A 15,853-nucleotide genomic window follows, 5' to 3' on the forward strand; every position below is an offset into this window, starting at 1 on the left:
TCACTTTCGGGGACTCTGTGATTCATGTTCTGTGTGACATTTGTTAACCTTTTTTTCTTTGCATGATTTGTTCTTTTTTGTACATTGGGTGTTTGACTGCCTTTGTTGTGTGGTTCTTTTGTTAGTTGCCTTTATTGTGTCTCTTTGTTTTGTGGCTGCCTGCAGGAAGAGGAATCTCAATGTTGTATATGGTATACATACTTTGATGATAAATGTACTGTGCTTGGAACTTTGAGGTCACACATGCCTAAAAGAGATCAAGCATTCGGTCCTTCTTAGGTGGAGAGATGCTGCTCTCCCACCCATGCTCAAAGCCTTAGAGATATTATGTCCTGCTTAGACCTTGAAAACATTCATTATTCACTTCTTAATCCAGTTATGAAGTTCCAAAAGGTGTGGGGACCTTTTCCTGAATATTTTCATAATGCCCATTTAGATTAACGACGCAACCCTCCTTTTTTTTTCTTTTTTTCTTTTAAATCCCTTACTTCCAGCTTCTTATGGTTAAGATTTATGGGGTTTTTTTGGATGCGTAAACAAATTATAGTTTTGGTAGAAGGCAATATACCATCTTTTTATAAATACAGCTGTGTGGTGATACAGCTCTGATTAACTTTTTCATATTTTGTAAGGATGAAGTTGGGTAGTGGGAGGGTGGGTGCTAACTAACTTTACATGATTCTGCTATGGGTGCTTTGCTTAATTGTTATGAATTGTACTTCGATATGTTTGTTTTCCACTGTATACACCTCTTTTTCTTTATTGTTTTGTTTAGTTGCATTGTAAAAACTCATTAAAAAAAATTAAAAAAAAGAGTTCAAACATCAGCTTAGTTACCCTCCAGGCCACAGGTCATACTGTCTCAGATATATATCACTGCTTCTGTCCTGTTGCTGTATCCAAGTCTTGGAAACTCTCTCCTGAACAGCGCTGTGGTATAACTGCACCTCAGAAGCTGCAGTGGTTTGAGAAGGCAGCTTCTCAAAGGGCGACAAGCACTGGGCAATTAAGGACAAGCTGAGAAACATAGAAAACCTACAGTGCAACATAGGCCCTTTGGCTCAGAAAGCTGTGCTGACCATGACCTTATCTTAGAATTACCTAGGCTTACCCATAGCCCTCTATTTTTCTAAGCTCCATGTTCCTATCCAGGAGTATCTTAAAAGACCCTATTGTTTCTGCCTCCACCACTGCTGCCGGCAGCCCATTCCATGCACTCACCACTCTCTGCATAAAAGGCTTACCTCTGACATCTTCTCCATACCTACTTCCAAGCACCTTAAAACTATGCCCTCTCATGCTAACCATTTCAGCCCTGGGGAAAAGCCTCCGGCTATCTTCTCCTCCGTCGCTCCAAGGAGAAGAAGCCGAGTTCACTCAACCTATTCTCATAAGGCATGCTCCCCAATCCAGGCAACATCCTTGTAAATCTCCTCTGCACCCTTTCTATGGTTTCCACGTCCTTCCTGTAGTGAGGCGACCAGAACTGAGCACAGTACTCCAAGTGGGGTCTGACCAGGGTACTACATAGCTGCAACATTGACTATAAGAACAGGGAGTTATGGTAGAACTTCAGTTATGGTTAGTCTATGAATATGTTCTGGTTATGATCAGAAAGGAGGTACAGAAGCCTGAAGGCACACACTCAATGATTCAGGGACAGCTTCTTCCCCTCTGCCATCCAATTCCTAAATGGACATTGAACCCATGAACACGACTTATAATTTCTATGTTTTTGTAAATTGTACTGCTGCCGCAAAGTTAACCAATTTCACGAGCTATGCTGGTGACATGAAACCTGATTCTGTTTCTGGTTGCAATGCCACAGGAAGGATGTGACGGTGCTGAGGAGATTCAAAAGGACGTTGCCCGAGGGGGAATGTTCCATTTACCAGGAGGAACAAGATAGGTAGAGTTTGTTGGAACAGAAGGTGATAAAGGGGGATCCAGCAGACTTATACAACTGACGATGGCATAGAAAGCGCAGATAACAAGAAACATCTCTCCATGGCAAAGGCACATACAGCTATAGGGCATCAATTTAGAATAAGGGGTAGGAGGTTTAGAACATAGAATGGTGTAGAGCTGGAACAGGCTCTTCGACGCCCCAATGTCAGTGCTAAGTATGATGTCATTCCAAACTAATCCCATCTGCCTGAACATGGTCTGTATCTCCTTAAGTCTGTCTAAATACCTCCTAAGCACTTAGAGGGTATCCCAAGGAGCTTTTTTTTCCCAAATGGAGGATGATTAAAATTTGAAATGTACTGACAGTAAGACCATAAGGCCATAAGACATAGGAGCAGAATCAGGCCATTTGGCCCATCGAGTCAGCTTCACCATTCCATCCTGGCTGATTTATTATCCCTCCCAACTCCATTTTCCTGCTGCCTCCTTGTAACCTTTGCCACCTGACTAATCACTGCCTGCGTAGGTGGTGGGGGCAAGTACTCCCAAAATACTTACCAAGTATCTAAATATGACTTGTCAATGTATAGAAGGATATGGACCAAATTCTGGCAAACATGGTTAGTATAGTTGGCACGTGGATGTGGTGGGTCGAAGGCTTGTTTCGGTGCTGTATGCCTCCAGTCCCGGACTACAAACTTGGACTGAAGTGCACTTCCACAGCATGCCCAGAACCATTTAACTGAGTCCAGCCTGCAATCAGATGTAAGTGTAACTCATCCAGGTTTATATGGCTGTTATGTTCCATATCATCTCTCTGTTGAGCCTTGGTGAAACTATTTTTCCAGGAAGCTGCAGCCTGACTAACATTAATGAGTGTTTAAGGAGAAGTGTACAGACCAAGGGAAGAGCCATCCCTTGTTGCTAATAATATGTCTATAAAACGACAGGGACATGGCTGATAGTAATTAGAGCTTATAAATAGGGTTACAAACCATAGAAAGGTCATCCAGTTAGACAAACAATGGGTGCGAGGGGAATTGGTAGATGAAGTAGCAGTCCGCTGACTGATATTAATGAGAGTGTATGGGGAAAGGGATGAGCCAAAAGGCCTAATGCTAACGATGGCGTAACATAGATATACAACGACACCGACTGAGTAATGGTAATGAGAGTTTCTGGGAGATCTACTATCTAAAAGTGATCACTTTATGATGCTAATGATAATGTGAGGCAGATTTTGAAGACATTTTCCGACAAATGGTAATGAGGGCTTACAAGGGGCACAGATAATCAAGGGGTTATCCACTGCTGTTAATGATGGTGTAAGAAACATTTATTTGTACTGAAAACAGAAATTAGTAATGAGAGTTCACCAAGGTCACAGGTTATGTAAAGGTCACTTGGTATAACTAATGAAGGTGTGGAGAAGATGTGCAAACATTGAGGACACTAAGCTGTTGCTAGAGGTGTGATAATAATTCTGGCTGACTCATTGCTTGCAGAAGGTAAAGAAGTGAGTGATTGGTATAACAAATTGGAACATACCAAGCCAGGAACATTAGCAAATGATGAAACTGACAATTTATCTTTGTTCTTTCAGAGTTATTCCATCCTTTGTAAACAGGATGTATCATGCATTTGGGGACCTGTGGAGCGCCTTTCCCTCTCCTCGCCATGCGGCGCTTCGGCGGCAATTGATGTTTCTTTAACATTTTTGTCTGTTGTTTTACAAGGCCGAGTTGCCAGCTCAATGCACTACCCTGCACAGGTGGAAAGCATGCAAGGAGCCAGCCGGATTCGAATCCGGAACCGTTTGCCTCAAAGTCCGCAGCTGATGCCACTTCACCACCGGCTGGCTCAATGTATCCTGCAGGCGTGAAAGTTAAGAAGAAGAACACAGATAAAAGGCATCTTATCTGGCCTCAGATATATCTAAATATTTTTTCCACATGCAATTAATCAATGCAAGATGTAGTGCCGTTGTTATGGAGACAAAAGTGACATTGCATGCAAGATTCAAAAGACAATATTTTTGTCAGTGTTGGTCGAAGGGAGTATGTTGGCTGAGACACCCGACGGAATTCCCTTGGTCATGTGGTGGTTCACATTCCGCGTCAGGGACCTGACTGATTAGGAGCAACGATTTCAAAATGACCCTGAACTTTAAATTCAGATGAAATCTAACCTCTTAGTAAATGGATCTTCAGTCCCTGAAACTAGTCTCCATTTAGTCTTATTTTATTTAACTGTTATATATATATTAATTTTCCTATTTGAAAGTCAAACTATTAAAATAAATGAACACAATTGTTGCTTCTGACAGTATTTGTGAAAACCCAGCTAATTTACAGTGTCCTCAGGGAAATGAAAATGATGCCCCAGGCCTGTTGAAGGGTTTCGACCTGAAATGTTGATTGTTTATTCCCCTCTATTGATGCTGCCTCCAGCATTTTGTGTTATGTCCCAATCCAGTCTGTTTTCCCCAGACTATTTAGAACAGAGTTTAAAAGTTAATTAGACTCTAACTTGCGCAACAGAATATGCTTTAGAACAGTTCAGCACAGAAACAAGTCCTTTGACCACGGTGTCTCTGGGACTGTACTCATTGGAATTCTGAAGAATGAGGGGTGACCTCAATGAAACCTATTGAATGTTGAAAGGGCTCGATAGAGTGGATGTGGAGAAGATGTTTCCTATGGTGGGGGAGTCTATGACCGGAAGACACAGCCTCTGAATAAAGGGTGTCCTTTCAGAATGGAGATGTGGAGGAATTTCTTTAGCTAGACAGTGGTGAATCTGTGGAATTCATTGCCGCAGGTGGCTGTGGAGGTCAAGTCATTGGATGTATTTAAGGCAGAGATTGATAGATTCTTGATTGGTCACAGCATTAAGGCATATGGGGAGAAGGGAGGAGATTGGGACTGAGAGGAAAATGGATTAGCCATGATGAAATGGCGGAGCAGACTTGAAGGCCAAATGGCCTAATTCTCCTTCTATATTGAATGGTCTTATGATCTTATGGTGTTTTCCAAACTAATTCTGATGCCAAGCTACACTAATCCCTTCTGTCTGCACGTGCTGCATATCCCTCCATTCACGGAATAATCATGTGCCTATCAAAATGAATCTTAAACCCCTCAATTGCATCCATGGCAGCTCATTCCAAGCACCCATCACTCTGTAAACAACTTGCTCTGTCCATCTCCTCTGAACTTTGCCTCTCTCACCCTAAATGCATGCAGGTTAGTTTGAGGCATTTCAACACTAGTAAAAAGTTAGAGGCTGTCTATCTACACCTCTCATAACTCTATTTCACTATTTTGCTCTCTTTTTGCACTATTCATTTATATATTCCTTATTGTAACCTATCGTACACTTTTTGTGGACTGTATAGACTCAGTTCAGAACATTATTTGCTTGTGTTTATTGTTAGCATGATTTGTTTTTTCTTGCTCTGTGCATTGGGTGCTTCTAATGGGCTTTTCTGGGTTTCTTTGTTTCGTGGCTGTCTATTAGGGGATGAATCTCCAAGGTTGTATAATGTGTACATACATACGCTGATGATAAATGTGCTTTGAACTTTGAGCTGATTTTTTATGTATTGCACGGTACTACTGCCGCGAAACAACAAATTTCACAACATATGTATGTGATAATAAGCCTGATTCTGTTGCTGACTGATGAAATTCTATCAGGTTTCCACTCAGCCTTCGCACTAGTTTGTCCCTAGCTTCTCTTTATTGCCCCTGCTCTCTAATCCAGGTTGTACACTGGTCAACCTCTTCTAGTAAAGCTTCACATCCTTCCTTTCATGGGATGTCCAGAATCGAATGCAATACTCCCAATGTGGCCTAACCAGAGTTAACAAAGCTGCATTAAAACATCCTGACTCCTGAACTCACTGCCTTGACTACTGAAGGCCACAGCCTTCTTTACCACCCTATTAACTTGTGGGTCACTTTCAAGGAGCTATGGACTTGGTCCCCAAGGTCCCTCTGTACATCAGTACTGGTACTGGGTGGCATGGTTAGAACAACACTTTACAATACCAGCGACCTGGGATTGGTTCCTGCCACTGTCTGTATGTTCTCCTTGTGACCGTGGGGGTTTCCTCCCACAGTCCAAATTGGTGGGTTAAGTGGTCATTGTAAATTGTGCTGTGATTAGGCGAGGGTTAAATTGAGGTTGCTGGGTGCAGCAGCTCAAAGGGCCAGAAGTGTCTATTCTGCACTGTATCTCAATAAATTAAAAAATAAATAGGTTTATTATTATCACATGTACCAAGATACACTTGTCTTGCATCCGGTTCATACAGATGAACATATTACATATTGCATCGAGGTAGAACAAAGTAAAACAATATAGAATAAAGTGTAACAGCTACCGAAAAAGTGCAGTGCAGGTAAATAATTAAAATACAAGATCATAACAAGGTAGATTGTGTGACGGAGGGTATCTTATTGTCCAAGAGGTCCATTGAAGAACCTGATAACTGATGACTAGAAGATATTGCTGAGCCTGGAACTTAACCTTGAGCTTGCTATTAACTGTGTACTGTCTGTCTTCTGATCTCCAAAATGCAACATCTCACACTTGCCCAAATGAATATCCACCTGCCATCTATCTGCTCATTTCTGCAAATAATCCAAATCCCACTGTATCCTTTGACAATCTTCTATATTATCCACAAAGCCACCAATTTTTGTGTCATCTCCAACCTTACTAACCCAGCCATCGGCATTTTCATCCAGGTCATTTATATATATCATAATCAGCAGCAGTCCCACTATGGAGCTCTGCAGAGCACCACTGGCCATGGATCTCTGTCCTCTGTCTTCTAGTAGAAAGTGAATTCTGCATCCAGTGACACGGTCTGGTCCGTTGATTCCTCATTTCAGTTAATTCCCTTTTCCCCGTGTTATAACCATATAACAATCACAGCACGGAAACAGGCCATTCTGGCCCTCCTAGTCTGTGCCAAACTCTTAATCTCACCTAGTCCCACCTACCCGCACTCAGCCCATAACCCTCCACTCCTTTCCTGTCCATATACCTATCCAATTTTACCTTAAATGACACAACTGAACAGGCCTCTACTACTTCTACAGGAAGCTCATTCCACACAGCTATCACTCTCTGAGTAAAGAAATACCCCCTCGTGTTTCCCTTAAACTTTTGCCCCCTAACTCTCAAATCATGTCCTCTCGTTTGAATCTCCCCTACTCTCAATGGAAACAGCCTATTCACGTCAACTCTATCTATCCCTCTCAAAATTTTAAATACCTCGATCAAATCCCCCCTCAACCTTCTACGCTCCAATGAATAGAGACCTGATTACCTGTTCTACCTGATTAGGGCACCTGATCTTCATCCGAACTGGCAGCATAAAAACTCCGGCTTACATCTACTCAGTGCTGGATCGTCACCTCAGCCAGAGCGGCAATGTATGTTTCGTGCCGCCGAGAATTCTGGACCGTCACCTTAGTCAGTGCGGCAATGCATGTTCCAGGCCGCCGAGAATAGTGGACTCTAAGTTGCTTCAGGAATTCTGTTGTTTCGTGTCCAACTGAGGATTGCAGGCTGTTTGCCGCTCCTCCGAGGCAAGATACAAATTGTCTGTCGTCGTTTGGTTTTGTTGTCCCATATCCAAATTCTGAGTCCCGGCTCCGTGTCCCAGTTCCGAGTCCTGGCTCCGTGTCCTAGTTAAGTCCAAGTCCAGGCTCCAAGTCTAAGTCAAGTCCAAGTCCAGGCTCAGTGTCCAAGTCAAGTCCAAGTCCGTCTCCGTGTCCAGACTCTGTGTCAAGCTCCCTCCTGTTTGCTGTGCAATGTTCAAATCCATGTAAGAATCCTAACCCGATCTCCGTGCCTGTGTCCTGCACTTGGGTCCGCTCCAGCTGCTCTTTGCAACATCCAGAGGCCTTGCATCCTCCTCTGCAAGGTTTGACAACATTGGACTTCAAACACCAGGGATGGTTTGGGTTGTGGATGGGTGTTATCCAACTGCCCCATAGAGAAGGTTTACAGATATTTCAGAATGAACTTGAGGATTGTTCCAAAGAAAGTTTCAATTAAGCTGGAAGCTGTTGACAACCTGACAGCTCTCTCTCTCTCTCCCTTTCTCACTCTATCCTACCTATTTGTCTCTCTATTTCAATCCCCTCTCCTCCTCCTCTCTCCAAGATGCATTGCCTCTGCTTCCTTTTTCTTGTCATTCCCCACCTTTACCTCTCCCTCTACTTCACTCTTTTTATCACTCTTTTACCCTGGCCTCTGTACCTCTCCCCAACTCACTTTCCCTCACATCTCCTCTCCCTCCTGTCCTTCCTTCTCCTTCTACTCTCTCCCCCTATGCCTCCCTTTCTCTACCCCACCCCTCCTTCCCTCTCCACTCCGACCCCTCCCTTTCCTTCACCCATCTTCAAATCTCAAACCTCCAACTCTCTCCTCCCCTCTGCCACTCCTTTCACTAACTTAGCATCTAACACCAGAGGGCACAATTTAAGGCAAGAGAGGGTAACTTCTAAATAGATGTGAGGGAGAAGTTTTTTTTTTCACACAGTGAGTTGTGGGTGCCTGGAATCTGCTGCTTGGGGTGGTGGAGGAAGCAAATCCCTTAGAGGCCTTAAAGGGACGTTTAGGCAGGCCCATGAATGTGAGCCAAATGGAAGGATATGTCTATTGTGTAGGTAGAGGAGATTAGCTTCACAGATCATTTGGTACTAAGTTAATTGGATCGGAACAACATTGTGGGCTGAAGAGCCTGTCCTGTGCTGAACTGTTCAATGTTCTTAACTTCCACATCCATTCTCCTCTCTAGCACTGTCCTCTCACCTCTCCATCCTTCTCTCTCTTCCCTTCCTCCACCTCCCACTCTTCCCTTACTCTGACCAGGGAGCTCTTGTTCAGTATGTAAATGATCCTTGGGCTGTCGACCAAGAAGTCTGGATGATGATGAAAATTACTTCCATTACAACAGAATTATGTTTTCGCTGCAGACAGAATTCTTTATGAATACCTTTACAGAATCACTAAGTAATACAACCAGGGGACTTCTTAGTTCCAGATTAGTGAAAAAAAAACTCAGTACCTTGTGGTTAAGAGTTAATAATCCCATTACTCTCTCTAAACCTCAGACTCCTATTTGAGTTAAGAATGTGTAGGCTGCTAAAGATAAGATGAGATCTGAGCCATGGCGAGGAATCAAGGCGGTGGATTTTCTTATTGTCATTACTGTTCCTGAGTGGCCACCTGGAATATAAAAATTAAATTGGATTTTCTCCATTCTGCAAAAAAAGTTGCTCAAGCTCAATCCTCTGATTCTTAGAAAGGAGAAGTACAAATGATATATTTATGTGATTGCGATTTTAGCTTGCTGTCACAGGCAAATTTTTCTCGTCGGCTCTGAAGAAAATGCTTGAGAACTCAATGAAAGGAATGAAATGAACATTTCTGCAGTCTTTTTCAGGTCAAGTCAAAAGCACTTACAGGTAATGAAGTATTTTGGAACTGTAGTCACTCATGTTAAATAGAAAAATGTGGCAAGCAATTTGATGCAGCTACAAAGGAGGTTTGACAGCGGCTATATTTCATTAGGAGTTTGAGGAAATTTGGTATGTCACCTAAAACACTCAAAAATTTATACAGATGTACCGTATCTGTATTCTCACAGGCTGCATCTGGTATGGGGGTGGGGGTGGGGACGCTGTCGCACTGGATCCAAGTAAGCTGCAGAGTTGTAAACTTAGTCAGCTTCATCATGGGCACTAGCCTCTGTAGTATCCAGGACATCCTCAAGGAGTGATGCCTCAAAAAGGTGACATCCATCATTAAGGACGCCCCATCATTCAGGTCACACCTTGTTTTCATTGTTACCATCAGTACGGAGGTACAGAAGCCTGAAGGTACACACTCAGAGGTTTAGGAACAGCTTCGTGCCCTGTGCATCCAATTTCTGAATGGACATTGAACCCATGGACACTATCTCAGAAATTTTTAAAATTTCTGATTTTGCACTACTTATTTAATTTAACATATATGTTCTTACTGCATTTCACATTTTTTCCTATTATTGTGTATTGCATTGTACCGCTACTGCGAAGACAACAAACTGCGTGACATATGCTGATGATATTAAACCTGATTCAGGTTCAGATTCCCTCAAAGAGCTGTGAGATAATCTTGATGTTGGTGATATACATGGGTTCAGGAATCAATATTTCACACAGCTTTGGAGTGGATTCTACAGAGCCTTGCCCAGTCTCATCTTCTCGTAATGCCTTGGGAACTTCTATATTTGTCTGCGAGGCCAAATCAGCCTTCCCTTTTATTTATTTTAATTTTACTCAGAGATACAGCATGGAACAGGTCCTTCTATCCAACGAGCTGCACCGCCCAGCTGCCCACCTATTAACACTAGCTTAATCACAGGACAATTTCCGATGAAGAATTAATCTACTAAGCAGCACGTGTTGGGCTATGGGTGGAGACTGGAATACCTGGAGGAAGCCCATGCAGATCATGGGGAGAACGTACAAACTCCAAATAGGTGATGCTGGAATTGAACTCTGAACCCTGGAATGCCCTAAGCTGTAATAGTGTCACCCCTATGAAACTGCAGCACACCTTTTTCTTTGAAATCTGGAAGCTTAGACAATACACTACTGCCCTACTAACACTCTGGGGTGTCATCCAAAATTTTACATGAAATCTTGGCATCACAGGGTGATGAGGAAGGCTCCTGGCACACTGGCCCTTAACAGCCAGGCTACTGAAATTGGGATGTTGTGTTATAGTTCTACAAGCTGTTAGTGAGGCCGGTCTTGGAGTATCACAGTCAGTTTTTGTCACTATGCTAGAGGAAAGATGCCATTAAGATGGAAAGAGTGCAGAAAAGACTTATGGGAAAATAACCCATGGAGAAGTTAGGCAGGCCAGACTTTACAACAGCTGAGGCTTTCTAAGTCAATGGTCAGTTTGCACTGGCGATATTGTGAGCAGGTTTAGGCCCCTTATCTAAGAAAGCATATGCTGGCACTGGAGTGGGTCCAGAGAAGGTTCACGAGAATGATTCTGGGAATGAAAGAGTTGACTTATGAGGAGAGTTTGATGGCTTTGGGCCTATATTTTCTGGAGTTTAGAAGAATGGGGGGGGGGGTGTTGTATTTTATTGAAACCTATCGAATATTGAAAGGTCTTGATAGAGTGGAGCTGGAGAGGATGCTTCCTATGGTGGGGGAGTCTAGGACCAGAGGGCACAGCCTCAAAGTACAAGAATGGAGATGAGGAGGAGCTTATTTAGCCAGAGGGTGATGAATCTGAGAAATTCATTGCCAAGGACTGCTGTGGAGGCCAAGTCATTGGTATACTTAAAGTGGAAGTTGATAGGTTCCTGATTAGACTGGGTGTCAAAGGTTATGGGGAGAAGGCAGGAGAATGGGATTGAGAGGGGTAATAAATCAGCCAAGATAGAATGGCAGAGCAGATGGGCCAAATGGCCTATTTCTGCTCCTGTGTCTAATAGTCTTACAATCTTATTCCTTGGAGCATAGGAGATTGAGGAGTGATCTTAGAAAATTATTCAAAATCATGAGGGGCATAGGTATGGTGATTGGACATAGGCTTTTTCCCAGGGTGAGTGTATCAACAACTAGAGAGCACACCTGTCGGTCTAAGGTGAGAGGGGAAAGATTTAATAGGAACTTGAGAGGCAGCTTTTCCATGCAGATAGTGTGTAAATGGAACAAGATGCGAGAGGAAGCAGTTTGTTAGGGCAGATTCTGCAGTTAGGTTTCTAGCAAATATTAACTTCAACAGCAGCCATTTTTCAGATTTGAATGTGGATTGCAAACTGAATTTAAAGCACTGCTCTGAACAATTGGCTTCCTGGAGCTGCAGGTTGGTGTCAATTGCAAACAAGCACTCCACTAGAGAGTGGCCTAACATTCATTTTGGGTGTCTAGACTGTGGGTGTGAAGAATGAGGAGTTTGAAAACTACATGTAATTCAAAGGAAGCATTGTAGATAGATTGTAACTTTAGAATTGTCCTGCTGTTACCTTTGATCATTAGTATATAAAAACATCTTGTTATATTGGGTTGGGCTGGTTCCTTCATCCAAGAGTGTCTTGTGTTTTTGCTAAATAAACACTCCTATATCCACTAGCTTCAGTGTCTCTCCGGTGACTTTGTTCTTGCCACAGTTGAGGCAGGTATAATCATAATTTTTAAAAGATTTCTGGACAGGTACATGGATAGGAAAGGTTGAGAGGGAAATTGGTCAAATTTGGGTTAATGGGACCAGCTTAGGTGGACACTTTGGTCAGCATTGATGAGTTAGGCCGAAGGGCCTACTTTCAGTCTCTATTGTTCTATGACATGATCTGTGACTCAACTTGCCTGGAGTTGGCAGATGATTCTTTTGGACAATAGATTCCTGGGGCAATGGGGCTATCCTCTGTGGGGATATTGAATAAGATATTGAGATATGGAAATATTGAAAAAGCAGGACCTTCTGGTGGCCACCCATTTCAATTCCACTTCCCATTCCTATTCTAACTTGACAATCCATAGCTTCCTCTACCTCTGCAATGAGGCCACACCCAGCTTGGAGGAGCAACATCTTATATTTTGTCTCCATAGCCTCTGACCTGATGGCATGAACATTGATTTCTCAGACTTCAGGTAATTGCCCCCACTTTCACATAGGTGCTGCCTGGCCTGCTGAGTTCCTCCAACACTTTGTGGGTGTTGCTTGAATAAGACTGGCACTTACTCCCCTTTGTTCTGTAGAATAAGGGTTGATGTTGTTGAGGAACATAAGATTCTGAGAAGGAATGACAGGTTGGTTGCAAGAACACTGTGATGAAGAATTAGGGATTATTCCCTCAGGGAAGGGGTTGATAATTTGCAACTGAGAAGAGGAGACACTCTTTTACTTTTTTTTTCCAGTGAATGACAAATCCTTGGTACACTCTTAAAGTCTATTGATGCTCAATCCTTGAGTATGTTCAAAATATGAATGAGTAAGTGATAGGTGAAACCAGGTGGGTGGGTGAGAGAAGGGAAGTGTACTGAGAAGCTGGGAGGTGATAGGTGGAAAAGTTGAAGGACTGAAGAAAAAGGATTCTGATAGGAAAGGACAGCAGACCTTGGGAGAGAGGGAAGGAGAAGGGGCACCAGAAGGAGTGGATGTGCAGGTGAGTAGAAGAAAAGCAGTGAGAGGGGATCCAGAATGGGGGAATGGAAAAAGAGAGAAGTGGGAGGAGAGAGAAGTTACCAGACATTGGAGAAATTGATGTTCATGCCATCATTTTGGTGACTACCCTGATGGAGTATGAGGTGTTGCTCCTCCAACCTGAATGTGACCTCATTTTGGTTGTAGAGGAAGCAATGGACAGACTTGTTGAAATGAGAATGGGAAGTCAAATTGAAATCAGTGGCCCCCCAGGGAATCCATCTCCTTGTAGCAGATGGAGTGATGGTGCTGGACAAAGTACTTCCCCAGTCTACATCAGGTCTGTCCTGAGGATTTGCTGTTTATGTTTCTTTTCTTCTTACAAACTAACTAAATGAATGGATTGAACGTTTTGAACTAAGCCACAGGGATAACTTTAACATAGGAACAGAATGTTCAGATAGACCAGCACATGTTGATACTAGCTCTGCCCATAAGTAATACTCTAATACCATTTAGTTAACTTGCTCCCTAGTTCATTCAATTGCACGTCTCTGCTATTCTCAGATATTGACCAAAAGTTTCTGCCCCAACCATGAGCCCCTGTGGTGTCTTTCAAACTTCACAACCCTAAATCTTGTACATTTAAACTTAAATCCATATTCCCTCATCCTAAATCTTTCTACCAGTAGAGGCAATCTATCCAACTTGATTAAACACTTCTGTCAAATCCCCTTGTAATCTTCTGTGGTCTACAGAAAACAGCTCCAACTTCAGATGGTGGCAGTTGCTGTGGTGATGGGAAGGAGGATTTGAAGTGGAATGTGCTTACTTTTTACTTTGTGTTTTGGTTACTATTGTCCACCTCAGGTCCAATGTGTGCAGAATGTCCTTGACTAAATTCATCAGTAACAGTGCTACTGCCTCACAAACCAGAGACCCATATTTGATCCTGAACTTGGGTTGTAGGTGAGGAGTTTACACATTCTCCTCATTAGTACCATAAGGGTCTAAGACACTGGAACAGAATTAGGATATTCAGCCCATTAAGTCTCCTTCACCATTTGATCATGCCTGAGATATTTACGGCAGCACATTAGTGTAGTGGTTAGCACAACACTTTACAGTACGAATGATGTGACTTCAATTACAGATTCTGTCTGTAAGAGTTTATAGAAACATAGAAACATAGAAAATAGGTGTAGGAGTAGGCCATTCGGCCCTTCAAGCCTGCACCGCCATTCAGTATGATCATGGCTGATCATCCAACTCAGAACCCTGTACCTGCTTTATCTCCATACCCACCGATCCCTTTAGCCACAAGGGCCATATCTAACTTCCTCTTAAATATAGCCAATGAACCGGCCTCAACTGTTTCCTGTGGCAGAGAATTCCACAGATTCACCACTCTCTGTGTGAAGAAGTTTTTCCTCATCTCGGTCCTAAAAGGCTTCCCCTTTATCCTTAAACTGTGACCCCTCATTCTGGACTTTCCCAACATCGGAAACAATCTTCCTGAATCTAGCCTGTCCAATCCCTTTAGAATTTTATACGTTTCAATAAGATCCCCCCCTCAATCTTCTAAATTCCAGTGAGTATAAACCTAGTTGATCCAGTCTTTCTTCATATGAAAGTCCTGCCATCCCAGGAATCAATCTGGTGATCCTTCTCTGTACTCCCTCTATGGCAAGAATGTCTTTCCTCAGATTAGGGGACAAAAACTGCACACAATATTCTAGGTGCAGTCTCACCAAGGCCTTGTACAACTGCAGTAGAACCTCCCTGCTCCTGTACTCAAATCCTTTTGCTATGAATGCCAACATACCATTTGCCTTTTTCACCGCCTGCTGTACCTGTATGCCCACCTTCAATGACTGGTGTACAATGACACCCAGGTCTCGTTGCATCTCCCCTTTTCCTAATCGGCCACTGTTCAGATAATAATCTGTTTTCCTGTTCTTGCAACCAAAGTGGATAACTTCACATTTATCCACATTAAATTGCATCTGCCATGAATTTGCCCACTCACCTAACCTATCCAAGTCACCCTGCATCCTCTTAGCATCCTCCTCACAGCTAACACTGCCACCCAGCTTCGTGTCATCTGCAAACTTGGAGATGCTGCATTTAATTCCCTCATCTAAATCATTAATATATATTGTAAACAACTGGGGTCCCAGCACTGAGCCTTGCGGTACCCCACTAGGCACTGCCTGCCATTCTGAAAAGGTCCCGTTTACTCCTACTCTTTGCTTCCTGTCTGCCAATCAATTCTCTATCCACATCAATACCATACCCCCAATACCATGTGCTTTAAGTTTGCACACTAATCTCCTGTGTGGGACCTTGTCAAAAGCCTTTTGAAAATCTAAATATAGCACATCCACTGGCTCTCCCCTATCCAGTCTACTAGTTACATCTTCAAAAAATTCTATAAGATTTGTCAGACATGATTTTCCTTTCACAAATCCATTCTGACTTTGTCTGATGATTTCACCTCTTTCCAAATGTGCCGTTAACACATCTGTGATAACCGACTCTAGCATTTTCCCCACCACCGATGTCAGACTAACCGGTCTATAACTCCCTGGTTTCTCTCTCCCTCCTTTTTTAAAAAGTGGGGTTACATTAGCCACCCTCCAATCCTCAGGAACTAATCCAGAATCTAAGGAGTTTTGAAAAATTATCACTAATGCATCCACTATTTCTTGGGCTACTTCCTTAAGCACTCTGGGATGCAGACCATCTGGCCCTGGGGATTTCTCTGCCT

Source organism: Hemitrygon akajei, chromosome 14 (assembly GCF_048418815.1).
Source record: "Hemitrygon akajei chromosome 14, sHemAka1.3, whole genome shotgun sequence".
NCBI classification, from domain to species: domain Eukaryota; kingdom Metazoa; phylum Chordata; class Chondrichthyes; order Myliobatiformes; family Dasyatidae; genus Hemitrygon; species Hemitrygon akajei.